This window comes from Talpa europaea (genome assembly GCF_964194135.1).
Source record: "Talpa europaea genome assembly, contig: HAP1_SCAFFOLD_45, whole genome shotgun sequence".
NCBI lineage: Eukaryota > Metazoa > Chordata > Mammalia > Eulipotyphla > Talpidae > Talpa > Talpa europaea.
The window spans coordinates 225537-248698 of record NW_028168045.1 but is presented as its reverse complement, the minus strand read 5'-3'; the positions used below and the strand labels follow the sequence as shown (position 1 = coordinate 248698).

The following is a 23162-nucleotide window of genomic DNA, read 5'->3' as shown; positions in this document are numbered from 1 at the left end:
GCAGATGCTGTCTCATCCTTTCAGGAACCTCTGACACGACATTTTGCCAGAGGCTGGTCCCCAGCAGAATCTGGAGACAAAGTAAATCTGATTTCTGATAATGCAAAGTACATATAAGTCACTTCTGCCACAATCCAAAGTACTATGTCCCAAGGAAACCAATTTGTATGAGGTGAATTAGACCTTTTTTTTTTTTTTTTTTTTGAGGAGGGGGACAGGGGCACTACCATCTTTACTTGAAGGGATGAATGACAAACACTATCAGTATTTAGATTTGGTCAACCTGTGCACACTTTCTAGACAATGAATGTCCCTTTTAGAAAATCAACTGACAGCTGGCAACTGATAGTAATTAATTGTATTCATATAGTACAAGCTCCAAGTGAAAACTAGGTATTGGAAAGTTGTGTTCCATCACTATAGACTTGACAATTTCCAGTAGCCACTCATTTTTTTGGGGAAATTTGGAACATAAAAAAAAGCATGACTTTCAACTTTTGATTCCAGAATAATTAACAAAGATTATATAACCTAGTAAAACAATGCATCATTTTTTAAAATCATGTAGTAGTTCAAGATAATAGTTCAAGAATAATAAAGAGAGGCCTATGGTGGGCTTCCCTGGTGGCTCAGGTAGTTGAGCACAGTGCTGTGAAGCTGTCTGCAGCCTCTGCAGTGCAGGTTCTATCCCAGCCGGCAGGGGAGGTACCCACTTGGCACACAAACCTCTCCTGTCTTGCCCACTGCTCTCCTCAGCCTTGTGTTTCATCAGTCTGCCTGTTCTGTTCCTGGCTCTGTCTCTGGTGAATCCTCTCACCCTCCCACACATCTGGCCTGCACCCCAGTTCTTTTATAAATAAATTAATCTTTTAAAAAAGAGAGAGGGAGGTCTGTGGAATTAAAGTAACAGAAAATATTCAATATTGTTTCACTTTTGAAATAACATTTGAAAAACCACCACTTTTACAAGTGAATCTACAGTTTCAATTTATTGTCGATGTGTAACAAAGTTGAATATTCACAATTATCTGAAAGGTAATTAAAATGCTTTTGTCACATATTTCAGTGAGGCTGTATTTTTCATTGACCAGCCAAAATAGCAGGGTAAACTTTGCAGGAGAAAATACGACAATCCAACATTCTTCTAATGAGACAGATAAGAAAGACAATTGCAAAAATATAATCTGTAAAAGATCCACTCATTGCTGTGATTATTTTCATAAATATCTATATTTCATTAAGAAACTTTGCGAACAGCCAATGGGTATTAATATTACTTTAAATTAAATAAAGACAACTTTAAATTGGTTTTATTCCTCGTTTAGTAAATACTGAGAGCTACAACCTCCTAAAATTATACTGGGGTCCACACTAATTTGTAAAACTGTGCCGAGATACTGACAGAAGAAATGCCCAGTCCCTGGGCCTGGACTCAGGAGACACGGTGGGACAAAGGCCGTGGTGCAGGAGAGGAGGGGACAGCAAAGTCCCAGGTCTCAGGGGGTGGCTCTCAAATTCTCTGTCCCCAGGCGCTGTCTGGGGCTGGAATGTGACTGTTGGGGATTCCCCATCTCCCCAGTTTCTCTTCTTCTCACAACCTGTGTCGGGCCCTCCTTCCTGGATACTGGTGACTCACTCCAGTTCTCACTCCCCATTGCCTGGAGGTGTCCAGAGCAGCCAATCAGCAGCTCCGGGCCCAGTTATAAAGTATCCACCGACCAACACCAACTCAGATTCTTGCCCAAAGGGCTCAGGTCATGAGGCCCCCAACCCTCCTGCTGCTGCTCTCGGGGGCCCTGGCCCTGACAGAGACCTGGGCGGGTGAGTGCGGACTGGGAGGGAAAAGGCCCCGGAAGAGGGAGGAACCCCGGCGGGGTGCTTACGACCCCGGAAAAAGCAAGTCTCCCCCGCTTCTGGCCCTGTCGTCCCCCTCGACCCCAACCTGTCCTGACCCCGCTCTGCCCCTCCCAGCGCCCCCGCCCCCCTCTCCGCCTGCTCTTGCCCCTCTGAGTATCGACCCTTCACGTCGGCCGCCATAGTTCAATCTCGGCAGCCCCCTCGCCCCCTCCCCTCCCCTCCCGCCCCGTCTCCCCGGGACCCGCGGGGCGGAGGCTCAGCCCGGGTCTCCCTCCCGCCCCCAGGCTCCCACTCCCTGAGGTATTTCCACACCGCGATGTCCCGGCCCGGCCCCGGGGAGCCCCGCTTCATCGCCGTGGGCTCCGTGGACGACACGCAGTTCGTGCGGTTCGACAGCGACGCGACGGGGCCGAGGATGGAGCCGCGGGCGCCCTGGGGGGGGGCGGGAGGGGCCGGAGTACTGGGAGGGGGAGACGCGGAGAGCGAAGACCAACGCACAGCTGTACCGACGCAGCCTGAACAACCTGCGCGGCTACTACAACCAGAGCGCGGCCGGTGAGCGGGGCGGCCCGGGGCGCTCACGACCCCACCCCCGCGGGCGGGCGGGGACCCCAGACCCCGGCCCGAGCGTCCCCCAAGGCAGGGGGACCCGCCGGACCCTCGACCCGGGACGAGCCCCGCGGGGTTCCCGCGTCAGTTTCGGTTTATTCCCGGCGGGCGCGGGGGGGGGGGGTTACCGCGGGGTGACGCGGGGTGACGGGGCGGGGACAGACTCTCACACCCTCCAGGTGATGTCTGGCTGCGACGTGGGGCCCGACGGGCGCCTCCTCCGCGGGTACAGTCAGGTCGCCTACGACGGCGCCGATTACCTGGCCCTGAACGGGGACCTGCGCTCCTGGACCGCGGCGGACACGGCCGCGCAGATCACCCGGCGCTAGTGGGAGGCTCAGGGAGCGGCGGAGCGCGTCAGGAACTACCTGGAGGGCCTGTGCGTGGAGGGGCTGCGCAGGTACCTGCAGCACGGGAAGGAGACGCTGCAGCGCTCAGGTAAGAGGGGCCCCGAGGTCTCCCAACCCCCCTCAGGCCGGCACCGCGGGGAGGGTGGAGTCACGGTCACAGCAGCGCCCCCTCTCTGGTCAGGGGGGAGGAGCGCCCGGGTTTCCTGACTCCCCAGAGGACCCCACTTTTCCTCAGAACAGTTAAGGAATCCAGTCTCTCCTGAGCCTGAGGGGAGACCAGCCCTGGAATCATCCTTCACCGGATCCTTTTGCCCAGGCAGCCCTCTTGGGAACCATCATTTTCTCTCTCAGGATCTTGTTATTGGTCGGAGGACATTTTTCTCCTCTGACTGCTATTTTCTGAGTCCCCAGGATTATCCCAGACTCCCCAGACCAGGCTGATTTCTAGATTTTGTGCTTCCTCTTTCCAAACCCACTGCCCTGTCCATTCTGAGGATGGTCCCAGGGGACTTTTTCAGGGTCCATGAAAGAAAAACCCAGAGTATGAAAGTTCTCACTTTTCTCCTCAGATCCCCCACAGACACATGTAACCCACCAACCCACCTCCGACCGTGATGTCACCCTGAGGTGCTGGGCCCTGGGCTTCTACCCTGAGGAGATCACCCTGACCTGGCAGCGAGATGGGGAGGACCTGACCCAGGACATGGAGCTGGTGGAGACCAGGCCTGGGGGGGATGGAACCTTCCAGAAGTGGGCGGCTGTTGTGGTGCCTTCTGGAGAGGAGCAGAGATACACGTGCCATGTGCAGCATGAGGGGCTGCATCAGCCCCGAGTCCTGACTTGGGGTAAGGAGGGAACGTGAGCACAGAGCTTCTCAGGGGCATCAGGAGCCCTTCTGGAGACCTTCAGAGCATCAGGCAGGGGCCTGGGGATCAGGGTCTGACCTTCCCTTCCCTTCCCTTCCCTTCCAGTGCCCCCTCCTCAGTCCTCCATCCCCACCACGGGCATCAGTGTTGGCCTGGTCCTTGGAGCTGTGCTCACTGTGCTCACTGTGCTGTGACTGCAGCTGTGATGTGGAAGAGAAAGCTCTCAGGTAGGGAAGGGAGTGGGGGATCTTGTCCACTGGGAGCTTTCAGGCCCCAGATAGAATTTGCCCTACCTGATAATGGGAAGTACCATCCACACACGTGTTGCCCAGTCTGGATCAGATTGCTAATCCTATTTTTTTAAACATTTTTGAAAATGAATCAAATTGTTCACCTTGATAATTCTGGTGATGGGGCCCTGATTCCAGCAAATGGCAGAAGGGGAGGTCCCTGTTGAGGGCAGACCCAGGAGGCAGTTGGTCCAGTCCCCCCTCATCTCCTTTCTTCATATTTCCTGATCTTGCCGTAAGTGTCCAGTCACAGTTCTGGAAACAACCCTTGTCCAGACTTGGGGATTCACTTAGGACTTCATGGCCTGACTCTTCCCTGGTCTCACATGATGTTTCTTCCCACAGGAAAAAAAGGAGGAAGCTATTCCCAGGCTGCAGGTAAGTGTGAATCAGGGGTTGGTCCATGAGGCCCTGGGGATAGTGTAGATGGAGCCCCTGGGAGAGTCACCCTCATCAGTCCCTCCTGTGGTCTCATCTCTCATGGCTCTGACCAGATTCTGTTTTGTTCTCCCCCAGAGAGCGATAGTTCCCATGGCTCTGATGTGCCTCACAGCTGCTAAAGGTGAGACCCTGGAGGCCTGTGGTGGAAGGGTTTGGGGCAGAGAGGATGGGACCTGGATGTGGGGAAGCTGTGAGGGGGACATTCTGAGGATGTGGTGGGCTATTGAGAATGTGGACACTTAAGTATTTCTTTGCATTTTTTATGATCCTTTTCCTTCACAGTGTGAGCCACTGTGAGCCAGCTGCCTTGTATGGACTGAGTGATGCAGGATTTCTTCTCATTCCCACTTTGTAACATCAAGATCTGCTGGTTTCCTTTGCTGCAAAAGGCATTGGAATGTGTCTCTGTTCTTATGATATAATGTGAGGAGGTGGGGAGACTGGACCAGCCCTGCCCACCAGGCCCCTCCCCACAGTGACCTGTGTCTCTCCTTGATGACTTTCCTGTTCCAGCAGAGGCAGCTTAGCCTGTGTCTACCCAGTCTTTGTGTTTTTCTCAAGAACAGTAACTACTTCCCTCTTGAAATGATAATTGAGTTCTAAAATTACTGTTCGTAAGATTGGCCAATGGGTTTGATGGGCTACTAAAAATGATTCCTAAAATTTGAGATGAAATAAATGGGAAACCTTGCAGAATGACGTGTTTGCTGTGCTGAGTCTGTGCAGGTGGGGGCGGGAGAAGCTGTGAGGGACTGAGGGGTCGAGGCCTGTGTCCAGTTGGTGCTCAGTGCATCGTAGGCTTTGACGTGGTCACTCCTCAGGGGTCTTCTCTGTGCTCCTTTGTCCTTGTCCTTCAGGAGCACCTGTCCCAGCAGGGCTTGTGACACAGGGACTCAGACCCCACATGGCCCGGTGCTGTCATGTCTGGGCAGGGAGTGCTTACGTGGCTGGGTCAGCCCAGGCTCAGCTCGGGGTCTAGCCTTTCTATAGATTCCTATTTGCTGCTTTGGGTTTTTTTTTTTTTTTCTTTTTGCCTGTTCTCCTTGATGTTTAGAGATCAGGCCTCACGTTCCCTTGGTCCTTGTCTCTGACAGCAGCAGGAGCACCTGTTATTGTCCCCCCAAGGCCCAGGGTGTCCCCTGTACAGGAATCTGATGAGAAATGAATTTCCAGACTCAGCTAACTTTTGGGCTCATTTTAGGACTGTTTTATGGATTATTATCTCCACCCTTTCCAACAAAATCCTGCTATTACTAGAGAGGAGGATTTGACATTTTCCTGAAAGATTTAAATAAGTTCCTGATAGGTTTCTATTTTTCTCCACAACTTCTCTCTGTAACCCTGCCCTTAATTAAGACCCATGGTGGTGGAATATTACTCAGCATTCAAAAAAGATAAACACATGCAATTTGCAGCAACATGGATGGCGCTGGAAGGGATCATGCTCAGCGAAATAAGCCAGAAAGAAAAAGAAAAATACCGGATGGTCTCACTCATAGCAGGAATCTAGAAAACTTAACTAAGGGACCAGGAAAATGAATAACTATAAGAAAGTGAAAATCAAAATCAACGAAAAACTATGAACCAGAGACACTCTATGGGGGGTAGGGGGCGGGAGGGGAGGGATTGGGGTCAAAATAAGGGGTTTGCAATTGTATGGGGAATATAAAAATAAAATTTATTATTAAAAAAAATGAACAAAAGACCTTAAGAGACACTTCACAAAAAAGGAAACACAGATGGCAACTAACATATAAGGAAATGCTCCACCTCATCTGTCATCAGCAAGATGCAAATTCAAACAATTCTACACACCTATTAAAATGTCCAAAATCCAGAACACTAACAACACCAAATGCTGGCAAGAACATGAAGCAGGAGTAATACTCATAGACTACTGGGGGGAATTCAAAAGGGTACAGTTTGGTAGTTTCTTACGAAATTAAACATGTCCTTACCATATGATCCAGCAATCAATAAAAGTTTATCCAAAGAAGTTGAAATTTTATGTCCACCATAAAAACTTGTACACAGATGTTTGCAGCAGCTTTATGCATAACTCCCAAACTTAGAAGCAACCAAGATGCCCCTCAGTGGGTGAGCTGATAAATAAAAGGTGGCATGCATAGACAATAGATTATCCAGAACTAAAGAGAAATGAGCTCTCCAGGCATGAAAAGACATGGAGGAATTTCCAATGCATATTACTATGTGAAAGAAGCCAATCTAGAAAAGATATGTACTATAGGACTCCAACTCTACACCATCTTGGAAAAACACTATGCAAATGATAAAAAGATCTGTCTTTGTGAGGCACTGGGAAGTCACTATGTTGAACACAGAAAAGTTTTAGCACAGTGAAAATATTCTATGTGATTCCATAATGATGGATATATGTCTTTACATATGTGCCTAAATCCATAAGATATACAACACCAAAAGTGAACTGTAATGTAGATTATGGACTTGGGTGGCTATATCATTCTATACTGACTCAACATAAAAAATGATGGGAGTGTTGATAATGTGGTGGGAAATGGAGATTATGGGAAAACTCTGGACTGTTGTCTTAATTTTTCTATGAACTTAAAACCTCTTAAATAAGTAGTTTTTTTTTTTTTTTAAAAAAGACCCATGGTGGGTTGATGGAGTCAGTTACCTTCATAGTTGGCTGAAAAATAGGGCCCATAAGCCTAAGAACCCGGGCCTCCATGGTGGCCCAGGAGTTAAGTCTCTATCACCTCCATACCCTGAGTTTAATCCCTAGCTGGGTAGCTAACCCACATATGGCACAGCAGACCTCTCCTGTTTCTCCTGCTGCTCCCCTTTGCAGTGTATTTCAGTAAATCCTCCTATTCTGCTCCCAACTCTGTCTCTCACCAACCCCACCCACCCACTTCTGACCTACACAATAGTTGTTCTACCCACAAATAAATCAATTTAAAAAAAAAAAAGCACCTAGAATCTTCTTTTCAAAAGAAATACCTGTTTATGCAACTAGGAAACCTTAATGAACTCAAAATATGTACAACTTACAGCCTGTGGAGAGTGTGTACTAGTGGGGAGGGGAGACTGGGGACTGTGTGACAGTAGACCCGAGAGTAAACCCTGTGTGTCTGGTTAGAAGAGGCTAAGGGGTGTGGGAAGGCGACAGGATGGTTCTTCTTCCCAGCAAGGTCAGTGTGGGTCTCACTGAAGTGACCTTTGAGAAAAAGTCTGATGGACACATTGCCCACAAGGATGTGATGTGCAGGGAAGTTCAGTCCAGGCAGGACAACCTCCAGGGCAGATGCCCGAGCAGGAATGTGTCTGTGTGACGGACATGAGCAAGGAGGCCAAGGGCTACAGCAGAAGTCAACTGAGATGGGCCTGTGTGCACCCAGATCATTCCAGCCTGAGGATGTTGGGAGGGTTTGACTCCCTGAGTAAGAGGTGAGGTGACAAGACTTTCTGAACAGATACACACTTGTGGGACTTTTCTCTGGTAGCCTCAGTCTGGCTGCTGTGCAGCATGGAAGGGTGAGAGGTGCAAAGAGAAATGGAGGAAACCAGTGCAGGTCCCAGGACAGAGAGGTTGGTGCCTTCGCTGGGGTTGAGCAGGGAAATAATAGGCAGTGACAGAACTGTGCATATGTAGATATGGACTTTATTTACAGTGTTTCCTACTGCTGGGTTGTGAGAAAGGGGTCAAGTATGACACTCAGTGTTTCAGACTGTGCAGGCAGAGAGGTGGAGCCTCAGTGACATGGGGAGACCCCAGAAGAACCGTATGTGGGCATCCTAGGCATTCAACTTAGGAAAGTTGAATCAGATCTATAAGAAATGAAGGTGATGTTGACAAATGGACAGAAAAGTCTGGGGCACAGGTGAAATGTCTGAGGTAAGAAAAAGATCTGGGAGGTGATGTGATGTAGATGATATTTATAGTCTTTAGCATGTAAGGGTCACCCTGAAAGTGATGACTAAGCAAGAGAAAAGAGCAGGGAGAAGACATGGAGACCAGGGAGCCCCCACTTCAGTTAGCACAGGAGTCACCTGGACACTCATGAAGACTCAGAAGGTCTAGAACAGAGCCACGAGAGTCTATTACTTGGTCCCTCGCCTCGCCCTAGAGATGGAGAATTTGGGGTTGATACTCAGAAGAGGCACTTTCTTTTTTTTTTTTTTTAAGTTAAGATCTTTTCATTTATTTTTTTAAAGAGGCATGTATTTTATTTATTTATTTATTTATTTGTTTGTTTTGTTTATTTATACAAGCACTGGGTACAGTCAGAAGCGCAGGAGGGTGAGAGAATTCACCAGAGCCAGAGTGGGGAGCAGAGCAGGCAGAAGAACTGAAGCACACTGCTGAGGGGAGCAGCGGGCGGCAGGAGAGGTCTGCGCGCCATGTGGGACCCTCCTCCGGTGGCCGGGGAGCAGCCGAGGATCGAACCTGCGCCACAGAGGCTGCGGGCAGCTTCGCAACCCAGCGCTCAACCGCTGCGCCACTGGGGAGGCCCAGAAGAGGCACTTTCATCCCTGGAAGCAGAAACAAGTAACAGGGACTCTAGAGTCCAAGTTCCCATCCAAAGAGATTGAGGGAACCTTTATAATTGGGGACCCAGAACTGGAGGAGCAACTGTTATGACTTACACACCTGGTTCTTTCCAGAGACCTATACCCATAGTTACTCATTTGTGGTAAATTTGAGGACCCCTAACCTGACAGTGGACCTTGTCCTGCCGCTGGGAGCCCAGGGAGCCTGGGGAGGGCCTGGCTGAGCAGGAGAAAGGGCAGCTCTGGTCTCCTGTGCTCAGCCCTGTGGCCACACGGGGGCGCTGCCGCGCTGTTCCGGATTCTGGTGGCGCCGCCGGGTCGGGGCGGGGGCTGAGGTGGGCGGAGTTGGGGGTCCTGGAGGGCGGCATCCTGGGGTGAGATGCTCTGTGAGGAGTCAGAGAGGCAGGGCTCAGAGGAGAGGAGACTCCGGAGTCTGCCCTGGGTGTGAGGTTTCCAGCTTTTCTCCCTGAACTCCTCTCTCCAGTCCCTTGAAAGCAGTATCTGGGAAAACTGGGAAGTTCCATCATTTTTCCTTCTACAACTTATAAACTTTGTTGAGGACTATTTTTAAAATGTTATTTTAGGGCCTCCCTGGTGGTGCAAGGGGTTAAGCACAGCACTATGAAGCAATCCACAGCCTCTGCAGCACAAGTTCGATCCCCCACAGCCAGGGAGCAACCCACATGGCGCAGCAGACCTCTCCTGACTCGCCTGCTGCTCCCTTCAGCAGTGTATTTCAGTCAATCTTCCTGTTCGGGTCCGCTCTGTCTCTGGTGAAACCTCTCACCCCCCACCCCAACCCCCTGCATCTCTGGCCTGTACCCAAGCTCTTGTGTGCATGAATGGATAAATCTTAAATTAATTTTTTTTTTAAATTTAAACATTTTATTTTATTTTTTTAAAGATTTATTCATTTATTTATACAAGAGCCAGGGTACAGACCAGATGCGTGGGGGGAGGGGAGAGGATTCACCAGAGACAGAGCAGGGAACAGAACAGGCAGATTGATGAAATACACTGCTGAGGGGAGCAGTGGGCAAGGCAGGAGAGGTCTGCCACGCCATGTGGGACCCTCTCTGGGATGGAACCTGCACTGCAGAGGTTGCGGACAGCTTCACAGCCCTGTGCTCAACCGCCTGCGCCACCAGGGGAGGCCCTAAACAACATTTTAAAAAATACTGTTAGATTTACAGAAAAGTTTCAAAAGTAGCAGTGCATTTGCGCAGCCAAGGAAGCAATATTGATGCACTTTTCACTAAACTCGGCACTGTATTTGGATCATTAATTTTCCTAATGCTTTTTTCATGCTCCCACATCCCACCCAGGACACCACATTAAGTTCCAACCACAATTCCTTAGTGCCTCTGGCTGACAGTTTCTCAAACTTGCCTCTGCTGTTGACACTTGTGAGCAGAGCTGCTCAGGCACAATGGCCTCCGTTTGAGGCCGTTCTCCATCAGCACATCAGGTGTATGAATGTCCACTTTTCTTTTTCTTTGCTTTAGTTATTGTTGGTTCTGGAAGGCAGTCACTATGGGCAGATCCCATAGTGACTTCCATGCAGAATTTTTTGGCTTTGTTTTGTTTGTTTGTTTGTTTTGCAAATATAAGTTTTCAGATTAGTTGGGTAAACAGCAGGAACAGTGCATGCTGGACTGTATGGTTGTTCTCTGTTTGGTTTTAAAAGAAAGTTCAGATGCTCACCAGTGACTGGGTCATCCTATCCTGCCAGCAGTGACAAGGGGTCCTGTTGCTGCAGTCAGCACTTGCTGTTGCCCATTTTAGGGGGACTTTTGCCTTCTAATAAGCATGTAGTGGTATCACTGTTGTTTTTAGTTTGTCTTTCCCTAATAACCTGTGATATTGAGCATCGTAGTTATTTGGCATTTGTAACCTTCATTGCTGAAGTCTTTTGTCCGTTTTTTACATTGGATCATTTCTTTTCTTATTGTTGAGTTGTTGGGCTTCATTTATATTATAAATTCTAGATACAAGTCCTTTATCAGATATATGATTTGATTTGCAAATCTTTTCTCCCACTCTGTGTCTTACACTCTTGTACTCATACAGTAGTATACACTAGTGACTAGATACAGGCATAGATATATTTTTCTGGAAAGAGAAATTACAAACTGCTAACTGATTTTGAGCAGGTGACCTGGCTTACCGGAGGGCTATGGTGGGAAGGGGGTGTTACTCATTTAGCTACATAAATTCTTCATATAAAATTTTCTTCTGGGGGTATGAAATAATACTTTCAAAATTAAATCCTACTAAAATCCCTTCAACTTCATCATGTCCTAATCACATGCTAAGCCCGGAGTGGCACATCTGTCACATGATGAACCTGCTCATCATCATCTCTCACGGCCCTTGCCTGCACGTTGGGGTCACTCTTGGCAGTGTCCGTGCTGTGGGTTTTAGACAAATGTACAATGACGTGGACGCCGTATCGTGTCCTACACAGTAGACTCACTGCCCTCCATATCATCTGTGCTCCAAGGAAACAGAAGCAAAGGTAGACCAGTGGAGACACATCAAACTGCAAGCTCCTGTCCAGAGAAGGAAACTGTCATTAGATGTAAAGACACCCTATGGGGTGGGAGAAATAATTTGCATATTGAAAAAAGATGAAATCTTGAATTTACAACATGAATGGAAATGTGTAATATTATGCTAAGTGAAATAAATCAAGAGATCCACAAACACCAGATGACATGATTCATGTGTGTAATACACAGAAACCCAGCAAAGGAACAGATAAAACCTAACCAAGCCCTGGGAGTCTGGCTGCAGAACTGAGGCTCCCAGATGGGTTGAGGTTGGGGAACAAAAGGAGTAGGAAGGCCCAGAGGAACACAGGGGAGGACTCTGGGTGCATTGGAGGTGAGGGGTAAGGGAACCTGTATCTGAGGAGGTGAGTCCCTGACTTTGAGTCATGTGCAGTGTGTAAGTGCATGTTTACTTCAAAAATATAGTAATAAAGAAATATAGTAATATTTAGTAATAATAAAGAAAAAATATAATAAAGAAATATAGTAATACTCAAAAATATAGTAATAAATTATTTTAAACCAAGGGGAAAAAATACCTTGTCCTCTCCATCAATCTCTGACCTGAGGACTTCGCCTTCACCTCCTCACTGTCATGCAGGGTGAGGGGCTGGTTTCCCACAAGGGCAGAGGCAGGAGGTGCAGGGACTCCTGGGGCTGCTCAGACCCCGCTGAGTAGAGACACTGCAGAGAGGGCGGCTCTGAGGGGGAACCAGAGACAGAGGGTCAGAGTAACCCCAGTGCTGAGTGAGGATCTGGTTCCCAAGGAGAGGGGAGTGTGTGTGTGTGTGTGTGTGTGTGTGTGTGTGTGTGTGTGTGAGAGAGAGAGAGAGAGAGAGAGAGACAGGAGAGACAGGGCACACAACATAAGGCAATGGGAGGACAATTGCACATCAAGCTCCACATAAATGAATTCAAATCCCACAGAGTGAAGAGTGTCAGGCAACACCCCAATAAGTACAGTTCCATGGAGAAGCAGGTTTGGAGCAGGACTTGAGGCATCAGAGGATCTGGAGACAGGAGGGGGTTGGGACTATTCTCATCTTAGATGTAAGGAGCCTGGGTGGGACCCTGCTGGGCTGTGGGGGCCGCTCCCCCTGACAGCTCCCTTTCTCCTCCTCTAATACTCCAGGCTCATCTGCTTTGGAGTCAGGGAGCTCCAGCCTGGCAGCCCCTCTTTTTCCCAGGGGGTCACTGCCTCCATGGGCTGCAGCCACTTTCTCTCTAGACCAGAGCAGGAGGGAGTCACAGAGGGGGAGGGAGGAGTGTGTGTCCTGCTGGCCTGGCCCAGGGGCAGGATTAGCCCAGGTCACCCCAGTTCCTGAGCTGAGCCTTTGTCTACAGTCCAGGGAGGGAGGGAGAGATGGAGCAGGGTCTACCTCAGCTCCTGGAGGAAGGGAAAATGTTAGAGTTGGTGAAATTTTTTCATTTCTGGGGCTCTCCCATCTCCCCAGGGTCACCCTCCATGTGCAGCAGGGAGAGGCTCTCAGCTAAACCCAGGCTGGTTCCCCCACCTCCCTCCCTCCCTTCCTCACCGCTGTGCTCAGGATGACTGTCCTGGTCCACACAGAAGAGGAGGCAGAAAGAGAGTGTTGTTACCACATTAGCCACCAGGATTTGGAGGTAAGTGTTTTTTTTTTCACTGTAAAAGTTCTATTATTTTTGTTGTGGTTATAATGATGTGAAATAGAAAATTGTGGGAGGGACCTCCCTCGTAGCACAGGAGTTAAAGACAGCGCTATCAAGCTATTGCCAGTCATTGCAGCATGAGTTCCATTAGGCCAGCCAGGGAGCTACCCACATGGCACAGCAGACCTCTCCTGATTCGCCCGCTGCTCCCCTCAGCAGTGTATTTCAGTCAGTCTGCCTGTTCTGTTCCTCACTCTGTCTCTGGTGAATCCTCAAACACCCCTGCACCTCTGGCCTATGCCCCAGCTCTTGTGTGCATAAATAAATAAATCTTAAAAAAAAAGAAAAGAAAAGAAAACTGTGGGAGAGAGAGAAAGTGTTGACCCAAGCAAACAATAAAATCAGAACAAAAGGACAAAAGTCAAACAAAATAAACATTTCAACCCAGGCTCCCTCGCCCCTGCTGTGGCAGCTGTAGTGGGGAAGGGTCTCAGAGCTGAGGAGGCTGAGGCCTCAGTGTGGTCACATCCACTGGAAACATCCAGAGTGAGGTTGGATCCTCTTAGTGACATGTGCCTCACTACCTGTCCAAGCAGTCCTGCTATTGATAAGTCAAATTTAAAAACTCCTCTCAATGTTGCTCTGGTGATGGAGACAGATGAGGTGGGGGAGAAAGTGGAGGTGATGACAGGCCCTGTGAGCCCTCCCTGCCTGGTGTGGGGCTCAGAGAAGGCAGGTGAGGGTCCATGTTGAGAAAGGCCTGAGGTGCCGTGGGGAGCAGAGACTGGAGAGGGTGAGAGTGTGCGGGGCAGGGGGGAGGCTCCTGCAGCCTGACCAGGGCAGGTGTGGTCATCTCCTCCCTGAGCGTCTCCTCTGCCCTCCGTTTGTTGCCCTTCCTCACCCACCTTTTAGGATGGTCATGACCTCGGGGCCACGACTGATCTTCCTGGCAGAGGTGACCTGCAGTGTCTGCCTGGAGACAGGGGTCCGGGGAGCACCTCCTGTGACCACAGCTTCTGCCAAGCCTGTCACAGCCCAGTCACTCTCAGACCCACCGAGGGCCACTTGCTGTCCGCACTGCTAGCAGCCACCCAAGAGAGGACAGCAGCCCCACTGGGTTCTGGTCAGTTTTGTGGTTCTGTGAGCAGCACAGGAAAACGTATTTTTCTATTTCCAGGAAGACCAGTAATTCCCAAGAGTGTTTTACAAAGATCTCAAGCATAAATGCCACCCAGCGCTGTAAAAGCTGAACATTCTAGGTCTTAGGAGATATGTAAAGTCATTTACTGTCGTCTCTAAATTTGGGACAAATCTTCAATGACTTGCTCTATGGTTAACTTGAGCACTATTCTAGAGAGATGAGCACCTGCATTTTCAACCCAGTACTGCATGCAACATCAGCATCTCTGTCAGCCCTGGATTCTGCTGGTAAAAATGACTCCTGGATGCAGAACGAGTTCCCTCCTGAAACTCTCAGGCAGTAGAAGCATCACAATGGCTCCACCTGCAGGACAGAGGAGCTTCAGTGTTGCTCTGAGATTCGCACACACCCCAAGATCCTCTTGAGATTTCTGGGGGTGAAGGAAGCATCACTGAACAGATAAGGAAAAAAACACAATAGCCCTGAGGAGACAGGGCTTTGCATGAGGGCTGTGTGGGCAAATAACACAGTGCTGTCAGTGTGGGCAAATAACAGCACTGTGTTATTTCTAGAAAAAAGTGTGACCTTGATGTGTTCATCAGGTATTTTTTGGCTGAAGATGGCAAATCTAACTCAGTCTTGTCAAATGGGGATTCACCTACTTATTGAATAAACCAAAGGCAAAGCAGGGTGCAGGCGCCCCTGCACAGAGCCTGTGCCCCCTGCTCCTCCTGTTGGAAGCTGGGACCAGCCTGTCCAGGGAGGACTGTCCTGGGCCAGCGCAGCCATGATGGGGCCTGGTTCTGGGTCAGCAGCAAGAAGCCACTTGGCTCTGCTGTCAGCCCTGCCCGCAGTGTCCTGCTGTCAGTTCTAGAATGATCCCAGGTCTCCTGTCTCTCTCATCCTCTTTCCTTAGCTTGTCAGGGAGGAGGGTCTGTTCATCAAGGGCCCCTTGCAACAGGAGGGTCTCTCAGTTTGGGGACCCTTTGACCCTGGGAGGGGGTGTGTAGGAGTCGCCAGATTACTGGCCTTTCTTTCCCTCAGGTGGAAGGGGGTACAGTCTCCAGTCCCATAGCTGTGTCTTCAATATGCTTACATGATTTATTACCCATCATTTAACTTAAGATAATCCTGAGCTTGGAGAAATTATGTGACGTGTTCAAGATTGCACAATTAGGAGCAGAGTCAGGATATGACTGCATATCCTTTTTCCTTACAAAGGAAGTTTTGTTTTTTTGTTTTTTTTAAAAGATTTACTTATTTATACAAGAGCTGGGGTATAGGCCAGCGGTGCAGGAGAGTGAGAGAATTCACCAAAGACAGACACAGAGCGGGGAGCAGAACAGGCAGACAGGCCAAAAACACTGCTGAGGGGAGCAGCTGGAGAGACAGGAGAGGTCTGCCACGCCATGTAGGAATCTCCCTGACCGGCCAGAAATCAAACCCATGCTGCAGAGGCTGCGGACAGCTTCACAACACTGCGTTCAACCTGCTGTGCCACCGGGAAGGCCCACAAAGGAAGTTTTTATGAATCTTGCTCTTTGCTGCATCACACTCTACAGCTTTTCAAAATGATCCCACATGGACAACAAAGTTCTAGCAATTTCATGAGCTGGAAGCAGGAAGCTACCATAATGGGGTCACCTAACTGCAGGTCACTGAAGGAAGGTTTGTGCCCCATCTCCTTCTTTTAAGTGAATGTCCCTCCACGGTGACCAACCCTCCATTTCTTCTTCCAGAGGCCACATCCATGAACAGGAGCAACACCAAGAAAATCAGGGAGCAGTTTCAGCAGCAGGAACAAGCAACAGGACCCCAAGGTGAAGCACCTTGTGAGCTAAAGAGCATGAGTCACACCTGGGTCACAGCCTGAGGAGGCTTCTCATCCCACTGAGTGATGGGCCCAGAGGAGCTGGTCAGCACCTCCCTCCCCACTCCGGGGAAGTTTCCTGGTGCTGGGATCCCCACAAGTCCAGGAAAGAGGAGCCTCCTGAGGTCATGAGTGTCCCTGAGAGTCTTCTCGGAGTCTACAGGGTATAATTTGCGGATCTTACAGAAAAAGGCTTTGTCACTGCTTCTGGGGGTTTTGATTATCTAGTTTTTTAAAAACTTCTGCAAGATTAGACAATTTCAAGTTTGTCACATCCCTCAGTCACATCCCTGCATGAAATCTTATCCAGCATTTTCCAACCATAAGATGTGGAATTTCCAACTGGCAAGAGAACAAAGAAATACCTGACGACAACCAGGTCTAGGCCATTTCCAAGTATAATAAATGAGACAAGGTCAAACTAGATGGAGAATTAATAAGGTAAATATTCCAGTTTTGTGAAGATTATAAATTTACTAAATTAGTGACTCTTAAATGTGTCCAAGGAAATAAATTATACTTTATCAGTCACATTTTGTGGGTCAGGTCCTTTCAGACATAATTTCACATCCTCCCAACAAATCCCCCCAGGCACCTTCTATCCTTGATGAAGCAGATGATGCTCAGGGAAACACCCCATGTCCCTGCCGCGGACCAGCCCAGCAGCGGCGGGTAAATCGAGGCACTCTCAGGGAATGAGCGAGTACAAGCACAAGGTGGTCGAAGGAATTAGGGCGAGGGACGAAAAGAAATGACACACAGACACACTCTAAGGGAGTGAAAATCTGAGTGTAATTTGCTGGAATCAACCTTCTATTTTTATACTTATTTTGTGCCATTACATAAGATTATTTTTCACAGTATATGGTTAATCATACATCAGATTATTACATGCAGTGAAACATAACAAAAAACAATATGCACCATTTTTAGATTCCAATTATGTACAATCATCAATAAATCAAGTTCATACCAAGATCACAGCAAGAGGTCTCCTTCATCCTAAACCATTTTTAATCCTCAGGTCTTTGCTATTAACCTTAGTTTAAACATTGATTCAACTATTAATTTTCCATCTACATTGTGTATTATTTATATACTATAATATGGATATTTCTTTACTATTACTTATAACTATTTCTGTTGATTAAATTTACTATTATAAAATCACAACAGCTATTTCTCACATTTAGATTCTTAAGCATTTTCTGTAAGTAGTCAAACCAGTTTAAGGTAGCAGCTGGGCAGTGAAGCACAAAGCTATTGAATTGTAAGTTAAAGATTAGCGGTATGGTCTCAGCAAACTGGGCAGTGTTAGCTGGAATACAATGGCATTGCTTTATGGCAGCCATCTTCTTATAAGGCCAAAGAAGGGGTTTTTATGAATCCCCTTGGGGACTGCGCCTGTCTTAGGTTGTCAGGAGTCGCAGACACTTGTGCAGGCAGTGCCTTCTTTAGTCTGCCCCCGATCTTACCCGTCATTGACGTCCAGTCCATCGCACAGGGGAAGGGGGTCTTATGTACTCTGACTTTCTGTGTCTGAGTAACTGCCACCCTTTGTTCAGCATGCTCACTGACGTTCAGAAGCAGAGGCTGCCGCAGGGGCAGAGGCTGCCGCAGGGGCAGAAGCTGCCACATGTCCCCATCCCACGGCCTGGAGTCTGCTGAGCCAGAAGCTCCCCAGCCCCAGCTCCCCCACCACTGCGGAGCTGTCTCTCCAACCCCACAGCCCAGCACCCAGGAGACATGTGGCCAGACACAGAGCAGCCCTGGCTCCCCTAGGCCTAGGGCAGAGAGACATGCAGGAAGGGGAAGCCCCATGTTTAGCTGTTGTCTCCCTCCAACGGAACCATCATGAGGTCACAGAGCAGAGGAAAAGGCAGGGCTGCTGGCACCTCCGTGTGAGTATTCTGTGGGGGCCAGGCAGAGGCTGATACCCACACCCCAGGGACCCAGGATCTAATTCCTGGTGATGTGGCCTGCGTCTTGCTCTCAGGGCTGGTGAAAAATACCATGCAGAGCTGCTCTGTGCACACAGGCTAAAGGGAGTGGCCAGCAGAGGGGTTTATAGAATGACCGTGGTGAGACTCTGGCTCCACATCCAGCTGCTGGATGGACAGTGAGTCATGGTGGCTTCTCCCTGAGCCTGAAGCAAGATCCTCTCACCACCACCACCCCAACCCCCATCCCCTCTGGGGCAGTCTTGGCCAGTGGGCATTTTCCTGCAGCCCCAGGACCTGAGGCTGGAAGTGGTGACTGTCCCCGCAGGGCATTTGCTGACACCTGACCCCTCCCTTCTCTGCTCAGCCCTGAGAAGTGACACTAAATAAGGGAGGGGACGCTCCAGACAGTCAGGGCTGTGGGACATGTGAGGACTTGAGCGGAAAGAACTTCACAGTCATTCTCACTCTACCCGTGAGGGTGATCAATGAAAAGACCATCAGGCCAGTGATGGCAGAACCTGGACACAGCCGGGACCCTGACTCCCTGTCCCTGCTTGTCCTCTGATGCCTGAGAGAGGACAGAGGCTGAGAGTCCCAGAAAGGAGCTGGACACCCACCTCCTCCTGCTCGTCTCTCATGGAAAATACAAGACCTAAATGGAGAGAAGTATTTAGGCCATGGGAAGGTAGCTGTCTGAGAGGAGCCTATTCCCTGCCCTGGGCTCAGTGTAAGTTGAGATATTTGAACACAGGCTGTAAACTACAATGAGAATATCATCCTAAGAGCCAAGTAGCAGAAGATTTTTATTTTTTCTGCAAACATTTCAAATCTCCTCACAAAAAGTTTATTGATACAGAGGGACAATGAGGAATCAATGTTCAAGATCAAAAGGACACGGACTTGTAGGAGTCCTGGGTGGTGAAGTGACGTAACACACTGCTGTTATAGGGTGGGGAGGATTTCAGGACAGAAGCCCTGTGGACACGGCACAGGAGCAGGAGGAAGCTCTCCAGGGCGAGGCTTCCTATTTAGGGTCCACAGTCAATGCAGATGCTCGTTTCTTTCCTGGTAGATGTGCAGACGGTTAGTAAATGTGAATGAAATCATGGAAGATGCTCATACTGTTAGGGGGAAAGGATGTCCTGAGCTAATTCCATACAGACTTTGTGGACTCTACCCCCACTCCTGACCAAAGCCATCAGGATATTGGGAAAGACAAATCCCATCACCACCAAAGGAAAGGTTGCTGGGACCTGGGGGTGGAGTTAAGCAGCCAGGGTTGGTATAAAAAAACCAAACATGTGGGCCTTGGGGTGCTCTTGCTTGCCTCCTGGCTTCATGGCTCCTGGCTTGCGGCCAGCTCTCAGAGTGCCATTTGGGATTCCACATCGGCAGATCGGGTAGGACACATTTAAAACTTTGTCTCCCACTTTTCTCCCTGAATTATACATTTCCTCATTTCCCCTTCCCTTGTAAATAAACCTTTTATTAACCTTTCGTGTGTGCCTGCAGTAGAGCATTGATAAGTCCTTTTAAGCGCGCTGGTGAGGACCCACAGTCAGGCACCCCGTTTTGTATCGGGACTGCCCTATAACAGTTCCTCTGTGTTGGGGGAGCAACTGGACTTATAATGTTAGGAGTTGGCGCCTCAACTCCGTTCGGGGTTCCCAAAAACTACACGGAGCCAGAGATGCAAAAGCAAAAAGGCTTTATTGCTAGCTTAAGCTAGGGTCCGACTCTGCCTGGTGTACTGACACAGCAGTCTCATCAGGTTGAGAGAAGGACACCTTCAAGGGTGACAAGCTGTTTTTTTATACTCTGTTACAGCAGAAAAAGGGGACCTTTCATATCAGCAAAAGGGGACCTTTCACAACAGGGACCAAGTTTAATCTGATTATGTGCCTTTCTTTGGCAACCTTTAAGTTTCGTTCACCCTGGCCTTGTGGTTCTTGTGGTTTTACCCCGCAACGGACAACTGTGCTCTTTAAAATGGTCGTTTTCCTTAAAATGGCTGCTGTCTTGCTATGTTTAGTCCTTTAAGGTCTTACAATAAAGCATCTTGGGAAAGTTTGAGATTCTCAAGTGAAGGGCTAGCTTAGACTTTTAAGAGAAATGATGATTTCCTTTAGGAAAAAATGTGCTCATGGCATAACCCAGAGAGCAAAGTACATGTAGGATTCTGTGAGCTGCAGGGTGAGCATCCACAACAGGCAGACATGGCCTCTGCAGCCACAGACAGTGAGGATGGACATCAAGAGCAGAGATAACTAGAGACCCCTCTCCCCTTGTGGACATTGCAGAAGCCGGGGTAAGGTCACCTCCAGGGCTCCATTAGAGCTGCTCTTCTACCCGAGGGAGCAAGTGACCCACAGACCACCCCCCCCCCCACCCCGCCGCTCTCCTGAGACCCACTTCTCTCCTGGGAAGGAGAAGCCACACTCTGCCGCTTTGCCTCCAGAGTCATCATGAACATTAAAAGTGCTCTGTTGGGCCTCCCCTGGTGGTGCAGGCAGTTGAGCATTGAGCGCCCTGCTGTGAAGCTGTCTGCAGCCTCTGCAGCATCAGTTCAATTCTGGCCCACTGGTGAGGGTCCCACATGGTGCGGCAGACCTTTCCTGTGGTGCCCGCTGCTCCCCTCAGCAGTGTATTTCGTCAGTCTGCCTGTTCTGTTCCCCACTCTATCTCTGGTGAATCCTCTCACCCTCTCATGCATCTAACCTGTACCCCGGTTCTTGTATAAATAAATCTTTAAAAAATAAATAAATGAAAGTGCTCTGTGCGTATTGTAAGAGGATAATGAGTTAGGTTGTTTCAATAATATTCATTAATAATAATGGCATATCTGGCTGCCAGAGGAGAAACTGAGGCAAAAATCGCTGATGTGATCTGCTCTAAGTCTAGCCAGGGGAAGGCCCTGGGGATCCTGTTCCTGTACTGACAGGACTCTGACCTCAGTCTCATCTCTAGCAGGGGGAGAAGCCCAGGAGGAGCTCACCCCACTTGAAGTTCCTGGTTTCCAAGGATGGGAAATGAGTGACTCTGAGTATCTCTCTGGCAGAGCCGTGTGTTCATCTCAAGACACTGGACAGCAGCCCCTATGTGTTGAGGGAAAGGGTCCCCCCTCTGAGACTCACCGCTGATGGCGACACTGTCATATGGGGACACTGCATCTGGGGTGGCTGGAGAGTCACTGGATGAAAAGAAGGAATCTCCCTCTGCAGAAGGCGGGCACCTGGGCTGTGAGGGGTCACCAGGGGACAATTCTGGGCTTTCACATCCCAGAAAATTCCCAATTGTAGAGGCAAACTTGGATTTCAAAAAAGAGGATGACATTTGCTAATGCAGAAAAATAGGCCACCATTTTTTATTTTCAGGATCCTTTTATAGAGAAAAGAGGCCCATTCATTGTCCTCTAAGGACCAGGACACAGCTGACCCTGTGACCCTGACAGGGACATGGCTTTCCCGTGGCCTCTCATGAGAACCTGCTCAGAAGTCCAGGGTCCTATCAGGCTGGCATCAGTGAAGGGACAGGTGTGTCAGCCTCCCTGCATCACATCATGTGGTTCATGAGGATGGAAGGTCTGTGTTCCCCACATGTCCCCGGATCTGCTCACTGATGCCAGTAGGAGTTGTGGCAGGTGCTCAGGTCCTAATTACCATTCATTTCTAGCCACAGCCCCTGCCCAGATTCCTCACCATTTAGAGCAGCAGTTCTAAAGATGAACAGCTGGGACTATATCAAACTAAAAAGCTTCTGTACAGCAAAAAAGATAATAACCAAAACAAAAAGACAACCCACAGACTGGGAGAAGTATTTGCACTCCACACAACTGATAAGAGACTAATAGCAAAGATCTACAAAGAGCTGACACAACTCAATAAAAACAAAGCAGACAACCCAGTCAAAAAATAGGAAAAGAGGTAAAAAGACACTTCTCCAAAGAAAAAATGGAAATGGCCAATAGGCACATAAAAAAAATGTTCAACACCACTTATAATCAGAGAAATGCTTGAATCAAAACCACAATGAGATACCACCTCACACCAGTGAGAATGGTGCACATTAAACAAACTGACAATAACAAATGCTGATGAGGATGTGGAGAAAAAGAAACTCTCCTGCACTGCTGGTGGGAATGTAAAGTGGTTCAGCCACTATGGAAAACTATGTGGAGGATCCTCAAATTATAAAAAAATGAATCTATCATATTACCCAGCAATTCCACTCCTAGGAATCTACCCAAAGGACACAAAAACATCAATTCAAAAGGAGACCTGCACTCTTGTGTTTACTGCAGCACTATTTACAATAGTAAGCTATGGAGACAACCTAAATGTCCAAAAACAGATGACTGGATCAAGAAGATGTGATATACACATGCAAAAGAATGAAACTAGACCACTACCTCTCACTGTGCACAAAAATCAACTCAAAATGGATAAAGGAACTGGTCATAAGACCTAAAACCATAAAATATATAGAAGAAAATATAGGTCAAACACTATAAGACATACATCTTTAAAAACTCATCACCCAAAGCAAAGAAAGTCAAGGAAAAGATAAACACCTGGGATTACATCAAACTGAAAAGCTTCTGCACAGCAAAAGAGACATTAACCAAAACAAAGAAACACTACTGATTGGGAAAAAATTTTTGCACTCCATACAACTGATAAGGGACTGATCACAAAGATACACAAAAAACTCACAGGACTCAACAAAAACAAAGTAAACAATCCAGTCAAGAAATGGGCAGGAGAACTTAACAGACATTTCTCCAAAGAGGAAATGCAAATGGCCAACAGGCATATGAAAAACTGTTCAACATCCCTTATCATCAGGGAAATGCAAATCAAAACCACATTGAGATACCACCTTACACCAATAAGAATGGCACATATAGAAAAAACTAGCAACAACAAATGTTGGCAAGGAGGTGGAGAAAAAGGAACTCTCCTACACTGCTGGTGAGAGTGCAAACTGGTTCAACCACTATGGAAATCTGTCTGGAGGCTCCTCAGTCTACTAAAAATGAAGCTACCATATGACCCAGCAATTCCACTCCTAGGGATCTA

General features: G+C 48.5%; 1 protein-coding gene and 1 pseudogene across 2 annotated transcripts in view; both read left to right on the top strand.

The window, feature by feature from the left end:
* Positions 1 to 23162, top strand: part of LOC311187916 (class I histocompatibility antigen, Gogo-OKO alpha chain-like) — a gene marked incomplete at its 5' end in the record, with an annotated part of 191660 nt that overhangs the window by 100669 nt on the left and 67829 nt on the right. The gene's annotated exons all lie outside the window — the stretch shown is intronic.
* The window catches only part of LOC311187915 (patr class I histocompatibility antigen, A-126 alpha chain-like), a 68260-nt pseudogene continuing 46855 nt past the window's right edge, over positions 1758 to 23162 (top strand). The window contains exons 1-4 of the transcript in view: positions 1758 to 1821; positions 2142 to 2412; positions 2629 to 2904; positions 3386 to 3661. The product of the transcript in view is annotated as a patr class I histocompatibility antigen, A-126 alpha chain-like (transcript). The remainder of the gene's footprint in view (positions 1822 to 2141; positions 2413 to 2628; positions 2905 to 3385; positions 3662 to 23162) is intronic.